The sequence below is a fragment of the Mus caroli genome, unplaced genomic scaffold, assembly GCF_978045245.1.
Source record: "Mus caroli unplaced genomic scaffold, Mus_caroli_1 scaffold_10, whole genome shotgun sequence".
Taxonomy (NCBI): domain Eukaryota; kingdom Metazoa; phylum Chordata; class Mammalia; order Rodentia; family Muridae; genus Mus; species Mus caroli.
Window position 1 is genome coordinate 56,386,409 of NW_028227265.1, and position 20,873 is coordinate 56,407,281.

Consider the following 20,873-nt stretch of genomic DNA (forward strand, 5'->3'; position numbering starts at 1 on the left):
CACCTCAGTTTGTTGTGTTCCCATGGTTGCCTCCATGAAGGACTTGTGGTGGATATCCTAGGGTCTGCATTTGTAGCAATATCATGGACCCATTGAAGCTGTGTAAAGCTGTTCAGTGTGCAGGGATATGAATGATTATGCCATTTCCTTCAGGTTAGACCTTAGAAAAATGTGTGAAGTTCCCACATACTGTGATGTAGCAGCACTCAGTATGACGCATATCTGCATGAGGTTGTGGATACAGAGCCACATGTCAGAAGGAATGGAGGAAAGAAGGGAGATTGGTATCTTTTGATTATCATTTGTTGACTGATACCTGTTGAACATTTGGGGGGGGGCACTTCTTCGATCAGTTCTCCCTTGTAAACTAGTTTTCCTTTCCACTCCCACCCCTCCATTAATTATTATTTTATGTGTATAAGTTTATGTGTATTTGACTGGGTGTATGTCTCTGTACTGCATGCATGCCTAATGCCCTGGTCAGAAGAAGACTTTTTCTAGAGTTACAGGTGGTTGTGAACTGTCCTGTGGATGCTGAATCAAATCAAGGTCCTGTGGAAGAGCAGTCAGTGCTCTTAATTACTAAGCCATCTCTCTACACCTGACTTTTTATTGTAAGTTCATTTTAACACGAGTGCACTGTGCCTCTTGTATGTAACTCTGAAGTCAGTTTCAGACATTATCAAATTTTTGATCATTTAAAAAAATTTCGTCTTATGTAGTAAGTAATGCTACACATGGAGGATTAAGATTGGACTTAGGGTCCCTATTTTGTAGACAGACATACTAATTTGAGTTCAGAGCAGGCTGTTCATGATTTTCTAGAATCACAATTGTAAGTGGGGAAAATAGAATAACACTCATCAGTTTTATCTTGTTTTTCTCCTTTATGAGTTTTATAACAACCTTATGGGAACGGAGGATCCTGGACCCAGAGTCCTGGTGTCAGAGTATATCTTATATGTTGGTCAGGTGAATTGGTGAATGCCACTTATGGAGTATGCTGGAAGCTTATTTTAATTGGGATCTCCAGCGGTGGAGCTGACCTCAGGTAGGGCTGAATGAGGCTCTCTTTTTTATCCTGCAGTTTTCTAGGCTTTGTCCTCTCCAGTGTGCTTGTCATCTGCTATCCATCTTCAGCTCTGTTCTTAATTGGAGCAGCACAGACACATCCCCCTGAATCAGTGGTAGAGGCTGGAGACTTTGATGACACTGATAGTATAAGTTTACTGTAACCACAGGGTCATGCAGTTTCTGAAACCCTGACTAATGGGTAATGTGGTCTTTTTGGAAGAGGAAGTTGGAGGCAGTGCTCATTTGTAAGAGATCCAGCAGTAGTTTTATCTTCAGTGGTGTTACCCAAAGACAGGGAAAGAGAGATCTGTGGCTTCCTGACTGTGCAGGCTCTCGGTGATGGATGACATGGCTACAAGGCTCCCTTTTCTCCTCTTTCTGCTCTCCCTTCTTATTTGGGAGACTCTTTTGACTCTTTTCTCACTTGTCTCTGTTTCCTTGGCATTTCCCAGGCTCTTCTACAAGGGGGACTTTCCTGTTTTCTTTCTCTGGTTTCTTTGATTATAGTTTTTTGCTGTTATGGTCTCACTCAAAAACAAAAACAAAAAACAAAAACAATGCCCTCAACTGCCTTTGTTTATATCTTATAGGTTTATTTTGTTTTTCTTACACGAGTTCTTATTTTATTCCTTCAAAAAAAACACTTTTTTTTTAATGTTTCTTCTTTCCCTTATAGATCTGGGGCTTGGATTGATCCTAGAGCCATCAGCTTCTTTATTCTGTGTGATTGGCATCCCCTGGTAGGGATGGGTTGAGGCTAGGGGGAAGTTGTATTCCCTCTGTCACCCCAGGGTTCTGTCTTAACAACTTCTCTCTGACCTTCTGGATCCTTGCACTTTGGTATTCTAGTCATCATTGAAGCCACCTCTCATCGAATGGTAAATAGCTCAGTCTTGTATATATCTGTACAGATGAATGCCTTTGTAGTGTTGGAGTAGAATATATTCTCATAAATATGTATTAAGTTACTAAAGTCACAGAACCCTTGTGTGGTATATACACTTATTGTCTTATTTTATACAGGAGGAAATCAAGGCCTAGGGATAGCAACTGTGTCATACAATCACATAGCTAAGAAAGAATGGAGAGAGAGTTTGAACGCAGTCTCTTACTCCAATGGAGAGTTTGAACGCAAAGAGTCTCTTATTCCACACTCTACATTTTTAACCCTACATCTGCCATACACACTCTCTCTTGCTCTGTCTCTCTCTCTCTCTCTCTCTCTCTCTCTCTCTCTCTCTCTGTTTATAAAACTCTTTTACATAAAAACACAATTCTTACCTCAGAGAATTAATAAGATTGAGTTTAATCTGAAGTCAGATGTTAGTGACTGGCCCAGGAACACAGCTTCAGGTAACTCCAAATCTCATTTCCATCATGTCAATAGTTTTATGAAAGTTTTATTAATATAAGGAGCGAAGTAATAAATCAAGGCACCTTTAATGCATTGATGAAAACATTAGGTGGTCAGGTTACAGCAACATAGGGAAATCCCCATTATAGGCCCCAGATGCTCTGTGGTGGCATTCTTACCTTATGCCAGGAGGAAGCTGGTGGTTTGTTAATACATCAAAAAGTTCTCCCTGTTAATCCCAAGGATGTTAGAGTAAAGGTGCAGAGGTGGTAAGGAATGTCTTTCAGAGGGACTAAGGATTACCAGGATAATTATAACTAGGCTTGTTCCAAACTCTCCACAATCATTGAAGTTTTCCTCAGTTAATCCGCCTTGCAGAATGGTCCCTGTAAGGTGAGATGTTTTGTTTTCTTGAAACTGTTTTTCAAAAACTTCATATACTCCTATTCCAGCTCCCCATATAAATCTAGTCATAACTATATATTCTATTTCTCCTTCCTAGGGAGACCCTTCCATCTCTCCTAGTCTTTAAACCAGGAGATGGAATTAAGACGGGAGTCAGAGGAAATACAGGGAGAGACAGCTAAAATTATAAGGGCCTTTTGAGGGGTATGGAAATCCAATACAGTAGAATTTTCATAAAATATGCATAAGGATATCTGAATGGAATGCCAAATGACAGGGAGATGGAGAGATCTCTTGTTCCCAAATGAAGTTTTCAGTTCTGGGAATAAATTACATCTACTTGAGTTGTTGGCCATTGGGGCCTCCTAGGACCTTCAAACAGTCAAGGCTATTTGGTTGCCTCTGCAAACTGATGGTAAGGTCCTACTGTTAAAGACCTACCTGCACAAGTCAATGAACAAGAAGTTGTGATGATATCTAAATAGAGCCTTCATGCCTGTTGACCAGTGTTCCTGGTATTGGAAGGTACTATGTGCAGTACCAAAGCAGAAAGGTAAATACCATTCCAGCTACAAACCCTTTGAACTACAATGGTGACCTGCCTGCAAGATGCACTAGTGTAGTAGTTCCACAAACTTATGGGAGTAACCAACCAGTATCTTGACTGAATTTAAGGCCCAACCCTGGTATGGAATCCATTTCCAACACTGCTCTGGTAGACAAGAACCTGAGAATAGATAGGCCAGGGACCTAGGAGCAAACCCAATATTAATGATATGCTCAAGTGTATTGGCTAGTTTTGTGTCAACTTGACACAGGCTGGAGTTATCACAGAGAAAGGAGCTTCAGTTGGGGAAATGCCTCCACGAGATCCAGCTGCAAGGCATTTTCTCAATTAATGATCAAGGGGGGAGGTCCCCTTGTGGGTGGTGCAATCAATGGGCTTGTACAGTCTTGGTTCTATAAGAGAGCAGGCTGAGCAAGCCAGGGGAAGCAAGCCAGTAAGGAACATCATCCCTCCATGGCCTCTGCATCAGCTCCTGCTTCATGCCCTGCTTGAGTTCCAGTCCTGACTTCCTTGGTGATAAACAGCAGTATGGAAGTGTACACTGAATAAACCCTTTCCTCCCCAACTTGCTTCTTGGTCATGATGTTTGTGCAGGAATAGAAACCCTGACTAAGACAAATTGGTACCAGCATAGTGGGGTATTCCTGTGACAACCTGACCATATTTTGGGGAAGACTGTGGAAGGACTTTGGAACTTTGGGCCAGAAGATCTATTCGGTGTTAAGAGCTCTATAAGATGTTGTGAAGGAGCTTGGAAGAGAATGTTGAGAACAGTGCAGAAAATGGAGGCCTGGCTTGTGAAATTTCAGAGGGAAGATTAAAGACTCTTATCAGGGCCATTGCTATTTTGATTGTGAAGACTCTGTGATTCTGGTTAGCTGGGGCTGAAGAATCATCTGTGATTAACAAGATACCAGAACCACTAAAGCAAAATCTTTGTATTACTGGGACTATTGATGCTGGTTAGCTGGAGCTAAGAAATTAGCGGTGATTAAGAAGAGACCAGCATCATTGAGGTGACATCTTCTGGGAAGTGTTTTCTGAGAGCACAGAGGCTGTGTTCCAGAGATAGCCAAGGTTGTACCTTGTTCTGTGGATGGACTTAGTAATGTGAAAGAGTTACCCAGGTGGTACTGGTTTTGAAGGCATGAAGGGTCATGCAGAGCAGCTGAGGCTTGGCACTGTGAGAGGCCATGGAAGGCCATTGATGAAAGTGCAGCCTCAGTTGCAATTGATGACCCAGGACTGAAGGGGTCATGCAAAGGAGTTGAGGCTTGGCACTGTGAAAAGAGCCTATGAGAGGCTATTGTTGAAGCCAAGTTACAGTGGAATATAGAAGCATTTTGGAGATGCCAGTACCATGAGATGACTACCAAGAACAGCAGCAGCAGTGGAGTACAGGTGGCTGGAGCCTAGAAGACAACGTGTGTGCTACAAAGCGCATGGCTGGAGAAGTTACCCAAGCCTTTGGAGGAGCCCAGACGATCCTGAGTTGGATGCCAGACATTGGATGGTTGGAGATTTATTTTTGCTTTTCATTGTGACTGTGCCCTGATATTTTTCCCTCTTGAAGGAAGTTTTTTTAATGAAGCCTACAGTTAAGAGACTTTGAATTTTAAAGTACTTTGAATTTTAAAAGATACTGGATATATTAAAAGGACTGAACTTTAATATACAAGACTGTGGGACTTTTAAAGTTATTTAAGATCTTGGGGATGAATTAGAACTAAGGGTTGAGGCTTACTAGTAATGTGTTTGTGTGTCAAGTTGACAAGGGGTCAATTTGTACTGGCTAGTTTTGTGTCAACTTGACACAGGCTGGAGTTATCACAGAGAAAGGAGCTTCAGTTGGGGAAATGCCTCCACGAGATCCAGCTGCAAGGCATTTTCTCAATTAATGATCAAGGAGGGAGGTCCTCTTGTAGGTGGTGCCATCTCTGGGCTGGTAGTCTTGGTTCTATAAGAGAGCAGGCTGAGCAAGCCAGGGGAAGCAAGCCAGTAAGGACCATCCCTCTATGGCCTCTGCATCAGCTCCTGCTTCATGCCCTGCTTGAGTTCCAGTCCTGACTTCCTTGGTGATGAACAGGGCAGTGTGGAAGTGTAAGCTGAATAAACCCTTTCCTCCCCAACTTGTTTCTTGGCCATGACGTTTTGTCCAGGAATAGAAATCCAGACTAAGACACTCAAGGAACATCTTTAAATAATGTCTTGCTCAGCCATCATCAGAGATGCTTCCTTCTGCAATAGATGATTTTAAACTCAGAGGCTCATAGCCAGACAATGTGCAGACAGTGAGAGACCTTGGCACACTCAATTATAAATGGGGTGTCTCTATCAAATTCTCCCTCTACTCCATTTCACAGAACCCTTTGGAAGGGGAAGCAGAAAGACTGTAAGAGCTAGAGGGCATAGAGAATACCAAGGACACAAGATCTTCTAAATATATCAGGTACTGATGCTCATATGAACTTACAAAAACTGTGTCAGTGTGTGCAAGGCCTGCATGAGTCTAAGCCAGAAGGAGTTCCAGTGCTGAGAGAAGACACCAGCCTATATCCCTAATTCACAAGCTATCTTAGTTGATAACTACTTGTAAATGAAAAATTAGTTTTTTCTAATGGTGTCTCATTGGCTATACAAACTACTTTTAAGGGCAGGCCTCATGCCCAGCAGTCAATGCCAACATATACAAACTTAACGGCATTTGCAGTTTTGGAAGTTCGTTGTCTCATGATTCTTTCTTTGGGCTTTTTTTTTTTTTCTCTTAAAAAAAAAACTTTATGTGTCATTTTTGTATATAGTTTTCTGGTTTTGAGTTTTTATGGAATTTTCTTTGTGCAAATATATGAGTCTCTACACACATGTTTCTTGTGCTTTGTCTTTGGTTCATTTTCTTCTCTTTGGTTTGTGTATTTTTTGTTTTATCTCATGGTTTTATTATTTTTAACTGTCTTGTTTTCTTTTTTTTTTTAAGATTTATTTATTTTATTTATATGAGTACACTGTAGCTGTGTTCAGATACACACCAAAAGAGGACACCATGTGGTTACTGGGAACTGAACTTAGGACATTTGGAAGAGCAGTCAGTGTTCTTATCACTGAGTCATCTCTTCAGCCCTGATGTCTTGTTTTTTAAGGAGAGAACATGAGAGTTGGGAAGGACCTGGGAAGAGTTGGGGGAAAGGGAAACCTTAATTAGAATATATTATATGAAAGAAAATCTGTTTTCAATATAAGAAAAATAGAAACAACAAAACAAAACAAAAACTCCATGTAAGTATGCATATGGAGCTGTAGTTACTGTAGTGATCAAACTTCTTAAATCTGTACATGTAAATGAAGTAGATCTCCTTGAGTAATTGTAGCAAATGGGGTATGGGATGAAGTATTGATGGTACACCATGCATTGTACTCGGTAGCAAGTGCTGAAGTCATTCTGTGATGAGCTTTTAGCAGCCTTGTAATTTGGCTCTGCTGCTTAAACAGTTAGGTGAAGAAGCTGAGGTTTAAGATTAACTGATTTTTGTCAGATTATGCAATTTGTGAAGATTCAAACCTTGTAAAAGACCAATTCTCTTAGACTAGGATGAACAAAAGCTGTTACCAGCCCTAAAGTCCCATGTTCCCTTGAGGCAGACAGGGCTTGTGTTGTCTGTCCTTGGTCAGTCAGCCTCACGTATATTTTGGCCTCTTTTTATATGATTAACATTCTCACTTGCTCTCAGAGTCTTCCCATATTGGACACTCAGGGCTGTAGTTGGTAATTGTAGATGAAGAAACCGAGTATAGAGAATTTGTGGAATTTGTCCACATGGAGTTGGAATTCTGATCTGTGTTTTAACGGGCTCCTCTTACTTTCACTGCCTCTCCATCCAGAGAGCAATTTGCCTAAGAGCACATTTGTAGGCTGAAGTCCTCTATGTCCCAGACTGAGCCTTCTGGACATCTGGGATGGCTAGTCCCTGAGTCCCCCTCCCTCGTCTTCCAACTGAGCTACCAACTTCATGTGGTCTAGAGTCTGGGGACAGACTGTTCTTTATTAACATTTTCAAATTATTCACAAGTTAATATATCGACATCATGTGGGTCCTAGAAGCTTCTGGATTTTTGAATAGGGAGTGGGCATCTCATCAAACATAAACATATTTTCTTCAGGTTCAGAGCCTTATAATAAAAGAGCCCTGATTTTGCCTCAGCAGTAGTAAATTTAATTTTCCTTCATGTTGCAGCATACAGAGAGGCCTTACAGAAAAATTGGAAAATGAAATACAGAGAAAGGGAAAGAAAACCATTGTGGCCAATTCCTTCTTTATTAGAGTTCTTTATTTTTTAGGTTCATTTGAATGAAAGCCAGTGTTCTCAACCCCTTCACCATTTTTATGACTGTGACAGGTAAGTAGTGAAAGGAGTGTCTTTAAAATAGGGCTTGGGCTTGCCTCGCTTAAGGCAGAGGACCATATTTCCAAGAAGTCAAAGAAGGCAAAAAGTTTGTGGATTAGCAGGTGCCTTTTGCAGGCTGTAGCCAGGGAGAAGGGCTTGTCTTGTGTCTGAGGGGGGGGTTGAAGGAACACTGAAAGTGACAGTGGCCATCACCATTCTTGTCTGAGAGCTGATCTTTTTGTGCATCTTGTGGGTGTATGATGTATGCACAGAGTATGTGTGGGTACAAGTCTGAAGAGGGTGCTGGGTGTCTGCTGTTACTTACCAATATATTCTTTTGAGACAGGGTTTCTCAGTGAACCTGAAGTTTCTGTTTCACCTACACTGATAGTGAGGTCACTAGGATGACCAGCCTATCTCCATCTCCCTAATTTTTGGGTTATAGAAAGATACATCCAGAAGCAAGTTTGTGTGTGTGTGTGTGTGTGTGTGTGTGTGTGTGTGTGTGTGTGTATGTGTGTGTGTGTGTGTGTGTTTAACATGGATACTGGGGCTTTGAACTCAGATCCTCTTATTTTCACAGCAAGTGCTTTTATCCATCTCTTCAGTTGCAGGAGCTGATTTTCTGAGTGTAGATAGCAGTGAATCTCACTCCTGGCCTAAATTTGTTTCAGGTTTGAGGTTGGCAGCTGGTTACTTTAAGGCCTTTCGCTTCCTACACTGCTAATATAAGAAAGAGAAAGAGCTTTAAGTCCCTTTGTAAATAGATAACTCAGGTTGTAGGAAGCCATGGTTCCCTGTTTCTCAGGGCTTTCGTTGCCTTTGTCTTAGTGGATATTGTGTATATTAAGCAGAAGCTGAGACTGTCTTTTCTGCTTGAATCCTGGAGAAGACTGGTCTCCTATCAGCCTTAGGATTTTGGTTATATCCTTTTCTATTTCAGTCAGGATATTTTTAACATTACAACATTTTTCTGACTCTAGGTGATGGGGCTGGGGTAGGGTGGTGGACGGACTGATGTTCGTTTTAGAGCATGTTTTCTAGCTTTTGTTTGGGAAGCTAGTGGGAACAGTGATGCTATATTGTGCAGTCATCTCTGAAATGCCTGTGTATACAGCTCATTAATCTTTCTGGCACCACAGAAGAGCATGGCCCATCCCTGATCCTTGGTCTCAGTCTACTCTGACCACATTTAACATCTTGGGTACTTTTGGTGCTAAGGTTATTCATGGTTATTAAAGGAGACTGTTCTTGGCTTAGAGTGGATGTTCTGTGTTAGTGTCTTTCCAAGCTTTCCTCAACTTCCTTCCCATTTCTCTTCTTCTTCCCTTCTCCTACTTCTCTTCAACTCTCTGCAGCCACCCGTTTCCCCTTTCAGCAATGTCATTTACCAGTCCTGGATCTCATCAATTCAGCTCAATGGACTTTTTAGTGTGCTACATAGATCTAGCTGTTTCTGCCCCCTAGTGCTAGGATTATAGAAGGCACGAGCGAAGATTCCCAACTACTATAGCCTTCCTCCTCCTTTTCTCTATGTGGGCACTAGGGATCCAAACTTGGCTCTTCATTCTTGTGAGGCAAACACTGTAGAAACTGAGCTGTTTCTCTCTTTTTTTCCTTATGGGTGTAGTTTTAGAAAGTTCCTGAATTTCTCTTTTCTAAGAACGGAAAAATGTTACCTAGGGAAAGGATGGGGGGGCAGTGGGGGGTGGTATGGACCAGTCGAGGGCCTGGCAACTGATTGCTCTGACGGTGGCCATTAACTTTCAACATACGTTTAGAAGGGATTTTCAAACTATAGGAGATAGCTTTGATTTTTGTTTTTGTATCATCTGTCCTTTTAGAGATTCCCCTGGACATGTTTTGTAATGTCTGGTTTCTAATCCCAGGATATCTGTACCCAGGGTGTTATGCATGCTGTCTCAGTAAGACTGATTTAGGGGTAGAGGTCAGGGTGTCTGAACTTCAGTTCTACCACTGGCTAGTAGGGAACATTAGACTCTTCAGGTTGCTTTTTTGGCTTCCTTAATCAGATGGAAATAGGGAGAGTTTCCATGAAGTCTGCCTATGGATGTTTGAGTACTGAGTATGATTATTTTTATAACCTTTATTGTATAAGATGACATTACTATTTAAGATGACACAAATAAGATCATATTTTTCTAGGAAAAATAATGGTAGTTGTAAGTAGGAATCTGAGTTGTAGCATTTGTAGCCCTGATGGCAGTAATGGTAGCCCCCATGGTAGTAGCTGGTGAATGTTGGTCCTCATAATGGGCCTTTGGCCAAAGAAGTTGAAGGGTTTTCCTTGAAATGGTCTGTGCTGTGTTGCAGCACTTTCCCTAGATGCTTTTCTTCTGAATGCAGCCAGCCCATGCTAAAATGTCTTATCAATAGCAAAATTTCCAACAATAAAATAAAACCAAGGCTATATAACAGTGTTATAGAAAAGTTTGTAAAGTAGTATTTCTCTTCCTTCCCCAGTAGAAAAGAGTAAATGTCATTTAAGCTTTGTATTACATGACTCACTTTCCCTCTGTGTCATACAGAAGTCACTGATGTGTAAGGTAAAGTTTACTGCCAGGATTCAAGGCCACAATGTCTTGTTCCCTCCTTCCCAGACCTGGTTCTCACTGTTAATTTATTATTATTATTATTATTATTATTATTATTATTATTATTACTACAGCTCTTTGGTCTTATCATAGTAGCCCCCATGTGCCTAAACTACTTGGTGAAGATTTGAAAGTGACTGCAGCCTTTCCCATGAATGTCACATAGATGTTTTTATTTCAGTTATTGATTTCATCAATCATGAGAATTTCTCATTTTCTCCTAGAAAAAAAAATGAGTTATTTTCTCATTTCAAAGTCTCCCTAACTAACATAAATTATAATATAAGGCTTGCATTCTTTATGCTCTCTTAAGGAAATTTTATTTATAGCATATTGTTTTGGATAGACTTTACTGGTGTTCACCTTGAAAGGACATGTGCCTACAGGCATTTTGAGCATGGGGAGTAGCATGGGGGTGGGAGATGTTAAAACTTCTGAAGTTATCTAAATAAATATTCTGCCTCTGTATTTCTCTGAACACAAAATGCACAGCAGCCACCATTCCTAGAAACATATGCCAATTGTAGCTTACATTTTGCTGAATTTGAGAAGCTGGTATGGCCGATAATCAGATGCTCAGAATGAGGACTTTAAAAATGTCTTTGTGACAGGTTGGACACACTTAAACCTTGGTCGAGTTTCAGAGAGGTGCAACTCGGTCTTTCATCATAAATTTGAAGGCAAAAAGATACATGGAAATCTCTAGGTAGTATGAATTGTTAAGTCTTTCTGTTGAGTTACAGATACTGCAAGGAAAAAAAAACCATCTTAGATGTCTTTTTATTCCCTTAACAACTACTTCCTTGCTTTTGAAGCAGTTGAAGTGTAGTGCACTGGAGCTTAAAATGTCTTGGGTATAGAGTAAAAAGACTCGGTTTAAATTCTATGCCCTTGCATGATCCAGCTAAAGAAGCTTTCTCTCTGCAAATAGTCACTCAGTGTCTTGGGAGGTGCATGTCTCATTGTTGAGCCAAGTACATATTTGCAGGTGCTATAGCATGTACATTTCTACATATGGTGGCAGGTGCATTTTCAGGTGCCAAAGTAGGTACATTTCCAGGTGCTATGGCAGGTGTGTTTTGGAATGCTGTGGTGGCTATATATATGTCCAGGTACCTTACTAAGTTGTGAGACAGATGCAGTGAACACAGACAGTAACTAGCTACTCACTGGATTCCTGTTCCCTTGGCAGAATTTCATCGACTCCTAAATCTTTCCTTCCAGTGTTGGGCTGCATCCTCTTACAAGACCTTACAATTTTCTGAAATACGTATGGTCCTTAGACATTGATACTCTCTACAAATATCAGGCTACTAAAGGAACTATCCCTTGCAAAAGCTAGCTCGCCACCGTTGCCAGCTCAGAGCCAACAGTTCTTAGCCCCCATCTCACAGGGATGGAAGTTGCAAGGACTAATCTGCACCATGCTGAGACATTATAAGCCTTTCAACATGGTGAAATGGGAGACTCACTTTCTCATTGAGGCCTTTGCTTTTCTTTTCTCTCCTCTTCCTTTGGGTTTTTTGAGGCTGGGTCTATGTAGTCTTGGCTGTCTTGGAACTCCATAAGAATTACACACACACACACACACCCCAGGTTGGCCTCAAACTCACTAAGATATACCTGCCTCCCACATGCTATGATTAAAGGCATGAACCATCATTCCCATCAAGATATGAAAAATTTTCAAAACTGACCTAAGTACCTGGTTTTCTGTGGGTGGAGCTGAGCTGTACACAGTGTGTGAAGGCTTCCCTCAAGTCTGGAAAAAGTCCAGAAAGGGATTCTTCATAATTATTCTTACTTAGGTTTTAATGTGTATTGTTTTATAGCTCCATCATAGCAGAAATTTGAAAATCTAGAACTGAAAAGACACTCAGGAAAAAAAAAATGTTTGCATGTCAGCTTGACCGTTTTCATGGAAGTTGTAGGAAGCAGAAAGTTTGCCTGCTCAGTGTCTTGCTGGGATTAAGGTCACGGAAAGGATTTAGGTCACCAGTCTAACTGCTTCTTATCCTCACTTGCCTAGTGCTTTTCCAGTGACTTGATTGATTGACTAGTAAATTAGAAATTTTAAAGATTTTTTTCCCATAATTCCTGTTTCAGCTCTAGCAGAAGATACCAGTAGTTTCTTTTCTTTGGAAACTAAAATCTGTTTTCTATTCATCTGACTGGAAGGCACGCCACTCCTCTTCTGCTGGAGTTCACCACATAGAAACAAAACCAGATGACAAATGGATAACCCTCCAGAAAGAGTCAAGTTGTGCTGTAGGAGGCTACGGTACTGAGAGGTTTCCTCCATGATAAGACAATTGAGCTGGGTGAGACCCAGAGGGCAATGCTAATTAAGCAGATAAAGCGGGTAAAGATCTGGAAGGAATACAACGCTGGGATTCCCTCTGAGGCAGCAGGGAAAGGGTCCTCTGATTCTTCTCTACCTTTTCATGGCTACTCCCCAGTCGCCTCTCCCTGCTGGGGAGGGTCTGAGAGGGAAGACCACGGGCTGTGATGTAGGAAATATAATGAATTCTTCAAAGGAGAGCTGCCCTTGGCCTCAGAGACAGTAATGGGCATCTCTTTCCCAGCTGTACGTGGGAGTCATTGGGAGAGGATCATATTGTGACCGCTTTATTGTCCAATTAATACATTTGGATCTGAGTCTTTGTGTTCTCCTGCATCATAAAAGGAGCGCAGCAGGAAAAATACAGATTAGCGATCTGCTAACATGGGCCTTGTTAGGACACAGAAGTCTGCCTCTGCTCCCCTGACTTCCTAGATACTGAGCCTCCCTGAAGATCATCTCAGTACTTAATGAACCTGACTTACATAATTTAAAAGCATTTTTTCCTACCTACTAGATTAAAAAATAAAAATAATAATACAGTTGGAAGACTTGGTTTCCAGGCACTGTATTGGTGCCTGTGTCTTACAACTGGGCATACTTTAAACAGTTTGGAAAGTCTCTTCAGTGTTTAACTTCTTTCTTTACCCTACACTGGTTATGAGGACTTCTACGGCCTATCTGTAAATATTTCCCCTTTGTTTGCTTGGAAGTAGTGTACAAATTAGATTAGCATTTCTTTTCCTTTGACAACTGGCATTCTCCTTTTTAAGTGGCTTTGACAAGCATCAGGGCCAGATTATGAAATCACCAGGTGACCCCTATGTTCATCAACTGAAATGAAGTTGGAAAATTGAGCTCTTATCTGGCAGACAAACTCATTTTGTTTGACAAAGGGCCTAAAGGTATTTGTGGACCAGAACAGACTGCCAGGCTCCTAATCCCGGTGGCCCTGTGATTGGTGAGCACACTGTTGTTGATGTCCCTTTCTTTTTCTCTGATTGATTAGGTAGAGGCTTAAGAAACTCTTTTCTCCATATCGTGGGTGCCCAGTGTCTAGGCTGTCAGCATGTCATCCAAGACATGCTTTAGATGCTGGAGAAATCACTGTTGCAGAGAATTCAAAGTTCTGGCTTCAGAGGGGAGCAGGCTTAATTAATCATCACATAGAGATTGACCAATAACAGGATAAAGAGCTCTTGTTTGACAGGGTTAGAACCAGATTTCAGAAATTGTCAGATTTGGGGATATTTGCATATAAACAATGAAGTCTCCATTGTGGGGGAGTCTAAGGAGGAAGTGAGAAGGTACATTTATAGTCTGGTGCTTTGTACATTCTATATACATATAGCCCACAGGTAAGTTTTACAATATATTCTAGTAATTCTCTTCCTGATACAAAGGCAGGTTATCACACCAACACTCATATTTTTAAGCATTTGGGATATTTGGATTAGGATGTTTCATCTGTGTATAGCAAGTATCTTTATAGTCTGATGCTGTATACATCTGTTTTCTGATTCCTGAAAGAAATGATTAAAAGTAAAATGATTTGCATAAGTGTTTATTTTTATGCAAACAGATGCTATCTATATAGTATATACTATGTACTATGTGGATATATAAAGTTCACTGCATGCATGTAACTATTAATTATGTGTGCATGTCTGTATGACTTAAAGATCATATCCATAAAGAGTTTACAGTCTTGTTTACTCTTTTCTAGTTTTATGGTTTTTCATTTTTTCTCTTTTTTTGTGTATGTGTGTGTATGTATATATTTGTACAGGGGTTTGTCTGTGCAGAGCTCCTGTGTGCATGTGTTTGGAGGTCAGAATTCCATCTCAGATGTTCCTCTGGAGCCATCTCTGTTTTTGCTTGTTTGTTTGCTTTTTGTAAGAAAAGATCTCTCCCTGGGTTTTGGGTCTCACCACTGCAGTTCAGGTAACTGGTCAGTGAGCCATAGGGATCTGCCTGTTTTGCCTCCCCAGCACTGTGATTACAAAGATGTAGTATTGTGCTGGGCTTCTCTTCCCATGGTATTGGCAGCAAACTCAGCTCCACATACTTGTATGGCAAGTGATTTTCCTGGCTGAGCCATTTCCTTAGCCACATTTCTGTGCTTTCTGACTATAATATTTTAAATGCTTTTTATATAGTATCCTTTAACACTGTGTTAGCATACTGAATATTCAAGAAAATGGATTTCATTATATTTTCATTCATGTATGTAAGTATGCTTTAATCACACCCTCTTCTTGCCACCCTTTTCCCTGGCCTCCTTTTCTCAAATATGGACTCAAAGATTCTTGAAGACTCTTTCTTCCTTTGATCTTGAATGAGTGCTTTCAAATATAATGAATGAAATTCTCAAAGAATTAACAAAATATACTTAAAAAGATGTATTCCCTCCGAAATATCTTTAAAAAAAATCAGAGTTGATTTGCTAATTTTGCTATTTCTGAATCAGAAATAGCAAACGAAGAAATCAAAACCTTAGATTTTAGATTCATTTCATTTGCATTCTGGAAAACTGGTCAGGACATTTCTTTGTGAGTCTGTTTTCCCACCCACATAAGTAATTTTGGATGGGAGGAGGTCCCATACCCAGCTCACTTTGAGACCTGGTGTACTCATCTTGCAGTCTTCAGTCTGTTTCATGAATATGTCCAGTCGCTGTCAGTGGTAATTTACATCACTTGGCTGCTTGCTCTTACCTTCACAGCTGATGTTGCTTTCTATATTTAGTTTCAGTGTTCTATATGAGTATGCCGATCAATAATGCATATACTATGTATATTTACTTCTGTTGGTATGCTGTGTACTTGGCTAAAACAATGGGGCGGTTCCAGGCATGAATCCCTGAAGACTACTAAGACTACTAAGACAAAAACTAAGCTACTAAGCAAATCACTGTAATGCTAATCACTTGGGCCAGTATTTGGCACATGGGAAAGACTTGGATGCCATTGCTCTGTGAGGTGAATTTTGGCTCCCAGGGCTGAGTCCTTGAAATTTGTTTATGTAAAATTTGTTCAATGACTTGTCCCATGTGATCTCAGTGAGACTTGCCCTTGGTAATTGTTTGGAGCCGGATCTCTGATACTCTCTTGTCTTTCCTGCTTTGCCTTTACTAGTTTGTAGAACATTTCAGAGTAAAGTTGTAGATTTGAAAAGCAAATGCTGCAAAAGGAGCTGTTTACCTTATCCTCTTCTCTTCAAGTGGTCCGGGGTATCAAACAACATCTAAAGGAAGACAGAGTTATTGGAAACCAAACATTTTATTAATTTTCAAAGTCAGCAAAATTATGATGGAGACAGGTGGATGTATTATTACAGCTCTTATGTTCTCCACACAGTCTTATAATGAGCCAGCACTTATTAAAGAGGTTGTTGACTGGGCCTCATCTGTCTGTGTGGCATGAGTGAGATGTTACTGAAAAAAATTGATGTTTCTTTGGAAATCAGCATGATTGAGGCTTCATTTCTGACTTTGAAGGTAGCAAGAGAAGTTGACAGCTAGTGCTTGCTCACCTCTGAGAAAAGTCTGGAATTGCTCTAAATCATTCATAGCTCTGCAGAAGAGTGGCTTATATTTCTGGATCCTTTCTGGAAGGGAAATGCAAGTGCTCAGGCTGGGGTGCCAGAGATCTATTTATATAGCCTCCTGCTGAATTTGGATGCCAAAGCCTAAAGAAGAGGAGTGTCTAGTCAGGCCACGGGGTGTGGTGGTAGCTGAGTGATCCTGAAGACTGCCTTGTGTTTCTTCTTCCTTTGGAGTTTTAGAGGGAATTTGGGTAATCTTTCTCAGCCCCCTCCCTCCCCCATCCACTCTTCAGCTGCCCAAGTTGTTCCTGCCCTCCTTGAGCAGGTGACTCAATGTAATTTAAATCTCCATCTCTCTTTTCACTTCTTGCTCCCCCTTCCTTCACCTCTCTCCACTTCCCTCTCTCCTTCTCTTTATTATGGGGGCTTTCCTCCTTGCTATTGGTATGTAGTAGTGAATAGTTAATCCACGTTGGCTCCTTGTGTATTCACTGCACCTGCCCAAGAGCTCTGGATTCACAAATGAAACACACACACACACACACACACACACTCGCCAGCTAATTTTGATATGCTTTGATTAGCTCAGTGGTGTGGGCACTTCTAAACCTCCCCAAAGCTATCATATACTTCCCTCCAGTATTCCTGAGTTAACATCTTTTAAAATCTATATTTCATATCTGCTCCCTCAGACTCAATCTGGGAAATGACCTCTAGGGCCACTTTCCTGGAATCTCATGTTTGCAGGCTTTTAAGTCTGTCCTTCTTGCTCCCTCGTCATGGCAATTCTGTGTCCTTTCTTGGTCCCTTGCCCTCAAAATCCTTCCTCCGTCTCCCTGCCCAGCCATTGGCTATATTGCAATTCTTACCAATCCAAGTCAGCTGGGGGCAGGAACCCTCAGCAACTGGAAGTGTGGCTTTTGGGAGCTGAATTAATACAAAACATTAGAACTAACTACCAACACTATATTGGTATAATGTTACAGGTAAAGGTACCTCCCCCCCAAATTGCATTTTATTCAGAAATAGGACTGTACTTATTGAATCCAATAATAATATAAATTATTATCTGTATTATAATATGAATTATTCAATTCAGCAATTGAATACAATGTTCATGTTGTGTATATGAAGATGTAATTACTTAAATGAAGTGTTACTGGGTTAGGCTCAAATTTTGGTCGAGAGCTAAAGAGACATAGGCTTGAACACAAAGCGGGTGTGACTAAACTACCAGCAGCTGAACAGAGGCCTGGGGCAGGGCTTCTAGCACTTTTGGTCAGGAATGGTTTGCTCAAACCATGATCTTGAAGTTCTAGCCTCTTGAGCTGAGATAAACTGTCTTTCAAGCATCCCACATGAAGCACTAAGGAATGCTGCTTGTAACACTATGGTGCAGACTGATTCGAGACTGTTACGTGCTCAGAATTAGTGTTTTATTGTACACATAGAGTTTTCTGCTAGAAACACATGTAGATGTAGAAGCACAAGGGTTCACTAGTAGAAAACAAAGACTTGTAAGGGTCTGGAGAGAGAGCTCAGTTGGTAAAGTACATGCCATACAAATATGAGGACCTGAGTTCAACACCCAGAATCTATGTGAAAATGTCTATAATTCCAGGACTGAGGAGAAATAGTTAGCTAGGTCTCTATTTTGCATGACAGGGCCTGGAGTACTTAGTGAGTTCTAGGTTCGTGAGAAACCCTGTGTGAATAAACAAGGTAGACAGCATCTGAGAAATGATTTTTTAAGGTAAACCTCTGATCTCTGCAGACGTGCACACACACACGCACCCCAGTACACAGACACAACATATACGTACACAGAAACAGGAAAGACATTTAATATGTTCCTTATTTTATTTCTCTGCATGTAAATGTCATATTAGTATATTTTAACATTATGATATATTAGAGTGATTGATTCTTTGGAGTGGCTGTTTGCATTGCTGACTGGAGTTTCATTAAAACTTATTGAAGTTGGAGTGGAGAGATGGCTCCACAAGTATTTGATGCTCTTGGAGAGGACCCAGACTTAGTTCCCAGTACCCACCTAATGGCTCAGAACGTTTGTAACTCCAGTTATAGAGGATCTTACACATTATTATAGCCTCTGGAGGCACTGTACATATATGAGGCACATGCATACCTGCAGGAAAACACTTGCACACATTTAAAAAAATAATTTAAGAAGTTTTGATTTTGAGAGTAGGAAAGAATTTGCAGTGATTCCTAAAATGGCCCTAAATATTAATCTGCCATTTTTGTGGTATATTTGAAACAAATATTTTTGTTCTTTTTTAAAAAATTTACTGATTTATTGTATATACAGCATTCTGCCTGCATATATGACTGCAGGCCAGAAGAGGGCACCAGATCTCACTATAGATGGTTATGAGCCACCACGTAGTTGCTGGGAATTGAACTCAGGACCTTTGGAAGAGCAGCTAGTGCGCTTAACCTGTGAGCCATCTCTCCAGTCCCTATTTTTGTTTCTTTATGTGGTGTTTCTGAAACAAACATTGTTAGCATTGACAATTACAAAATCAAAATATGAATCAACTCTAAAAGGTATGGAAGATTTTATATATCCTATATTATCAACTATTTAATTAAGACCTAACTCTGTTTAAAAATAAGCACTTAGCCACATAGCCAGCGTTGGCTGCATCACTTAGGTAACAGTTTCTAGAAATTTTAATTCATCAACAGCAATGAAGACAACTTCATTGTAGAGTGAAGGGCTTTTGATTTTAATAATTTTGACAAATTTTTAAGCAAGTGGTTAGGCAGATGTTAATAGCCATTTTATTCACTTTAAGAGGTGGGGATGTCTCAAATATGACATCATTCGAATGAGTGGACAGTAGAATATGATGTGTATACATGGTAGACTCATCAGAGAGAATGCTATGCCAGTCCATGTTAGAACATCGATGGGTATGCATATGTGCTGTATGAAAGGAGCTAGTCACAAAAGGTCATGTGCTAACTGATGCCCCTTGTATGAGATACTCGGAATTGATAAATCTATGGAGACAAAAAGAAAAGAGATGGCTTTCAGGGATGGAGAGATGAATGTAATGATTACTTTTAAATGTCAGCTTGCTGCAACCTAGAATCGTCTGGAATGAGCCTAAAGGACAGATTGCCTAGATCAAGTTACTCTGTGGGCATGTTTGTGGGAGGTTGTCTTGATGGTTAATTAATGTGGGAAGAACGAGCTTGTTTTGGATGGTACCATTCCATGGACAGGCAGTCCTGAAATTTAAAGGGCAAGAGGAAGCAGGGTGAAAGCAGCAGAAGGAGGTAGTTTCGGTGTATTTGTTTCTACTCTTGACTATAGATGTGATTGGCTTCTTGAGTTCCTACATTGATTTCCCCTCAGTAATTGACTGTGGTTTTAAATTGCAAGCCAATTAAACCTTCCCTCTCTGAGTTGCATTTAGTCAGCATGCTTTATCTTAAGAACGAGAATTAAATTAACGTATAGAGAAGTATGAAGTTGTTGAAGGATCTTTTCTTGAACTAATGAATCATATTTGGAACCAAAGGTGGTGCTTATGCATCGTAACAGGAATACTAAGCTTCATGGGGTTGTATATTAAAAGTACCTTATGGTGTCATCACTCCTCCCTTGCTAAGGACTTGCCAGGAGTCCTAGCATGGAGAATGCTATTGCTTTAAGATGAGTCCAGACTTAAAGAGGCCCTGTCCTTCAGCACAGGACTGGCCACTAATAGACTGGATCTTTATCATAGAGAATCTCTATTAAGCAAGAGAATGAGCATGGAGGAGGAGTTCTATTAGATGTCTTTAGAAATGTATCCTCTGATCGTCACATTTTTTTTCATCTTTTAAGTCACAGATAGTATCTGTCCTGTTTTGTATTTAAAATGTCTTCCCATAAGCTGGTGCTTTGAGGCTTCCCTCAGCTCGTGGTACTCCTTTGGAAGATTATGGACTCTCTAGGAAATGAGGCCTGGCTGATAGAAGAGGATCAGGAGAATTCAACCTTAGAAGATGTCTGATCCATGCTTCTGGCTCCTCTGTGTGCTTACCAATCCACTGTAATGTGTGGAGCCTTTTTGGCATACCCACAATGTTCTTAATTCTTTCAGGTCTGTAATGAGGACAGATCCTGCCCTCAGTCCTAGATATTTCCTGGTAGTTTTCCTCACCATGGACCTTTCTCCTTTGCTTTCTGAAATTATGCTGCTCTGTGGTGCTGCTGAGATGTTTTCTCTTGAACTTTTATTGCCCCTGACTTGTGTCTGCGCATCTGTCCATTTTTTCTTAAAGCTCCTAAAAATATGGTTTCGAATGTATTGAGCTCTTTATCTCCAGTACAGGCCCAGCACTGGACTAAAAAACACTGAGCAGGCGTGTCATCCCACTGTGGATGCGGATGAGTGACAAAAGAAATAGTGGCTTTCTTTATACCCATCAGCCCATGGAGATCATTATATTTCCAAAGGCCATGGAATCCAGTCAACTAGAGACCCTGCCAGTCAGACACCAGGAACTCCTTCCACTGTCAGGAATGCTAAAGTGTTTCTTTTCTTCTTTGTGGCAACCCTTGTTCAAAGC

The 20,873-nt window shown here is 40.6% G+C and overlaps 1 protein-coding gene across 4 annotated transcripts in view; it reads left to right on the forward strand.

The window, feature by feature from the left end:
• Positions 1–20,873, forward strand: part of Large1 (LARGE xylosyl- and glucuronyltransferase 1) — a 458,660-nt gene that overhangs the window by 73,294 nt on the left and 364,493 nt on the right. The window contains exons 1-2 of one of the 4 annotated variants that reach the window (XM_029480703.2): positions 5,835–5,850; positions 7,735–7,793. The exons of the other annotated variants lie outside the window; for them this stretch is intronic. The gene's annotated coding sequence lies outside the window, so the exon portion shown is untranslated. Of the gene's footprint in view, positions 1–5,834; positions 5,851–7,734; positions 7,794–20,873 lie in introns of those variants that run through there. 4 annotated transcript variants of the gene reach the window in all.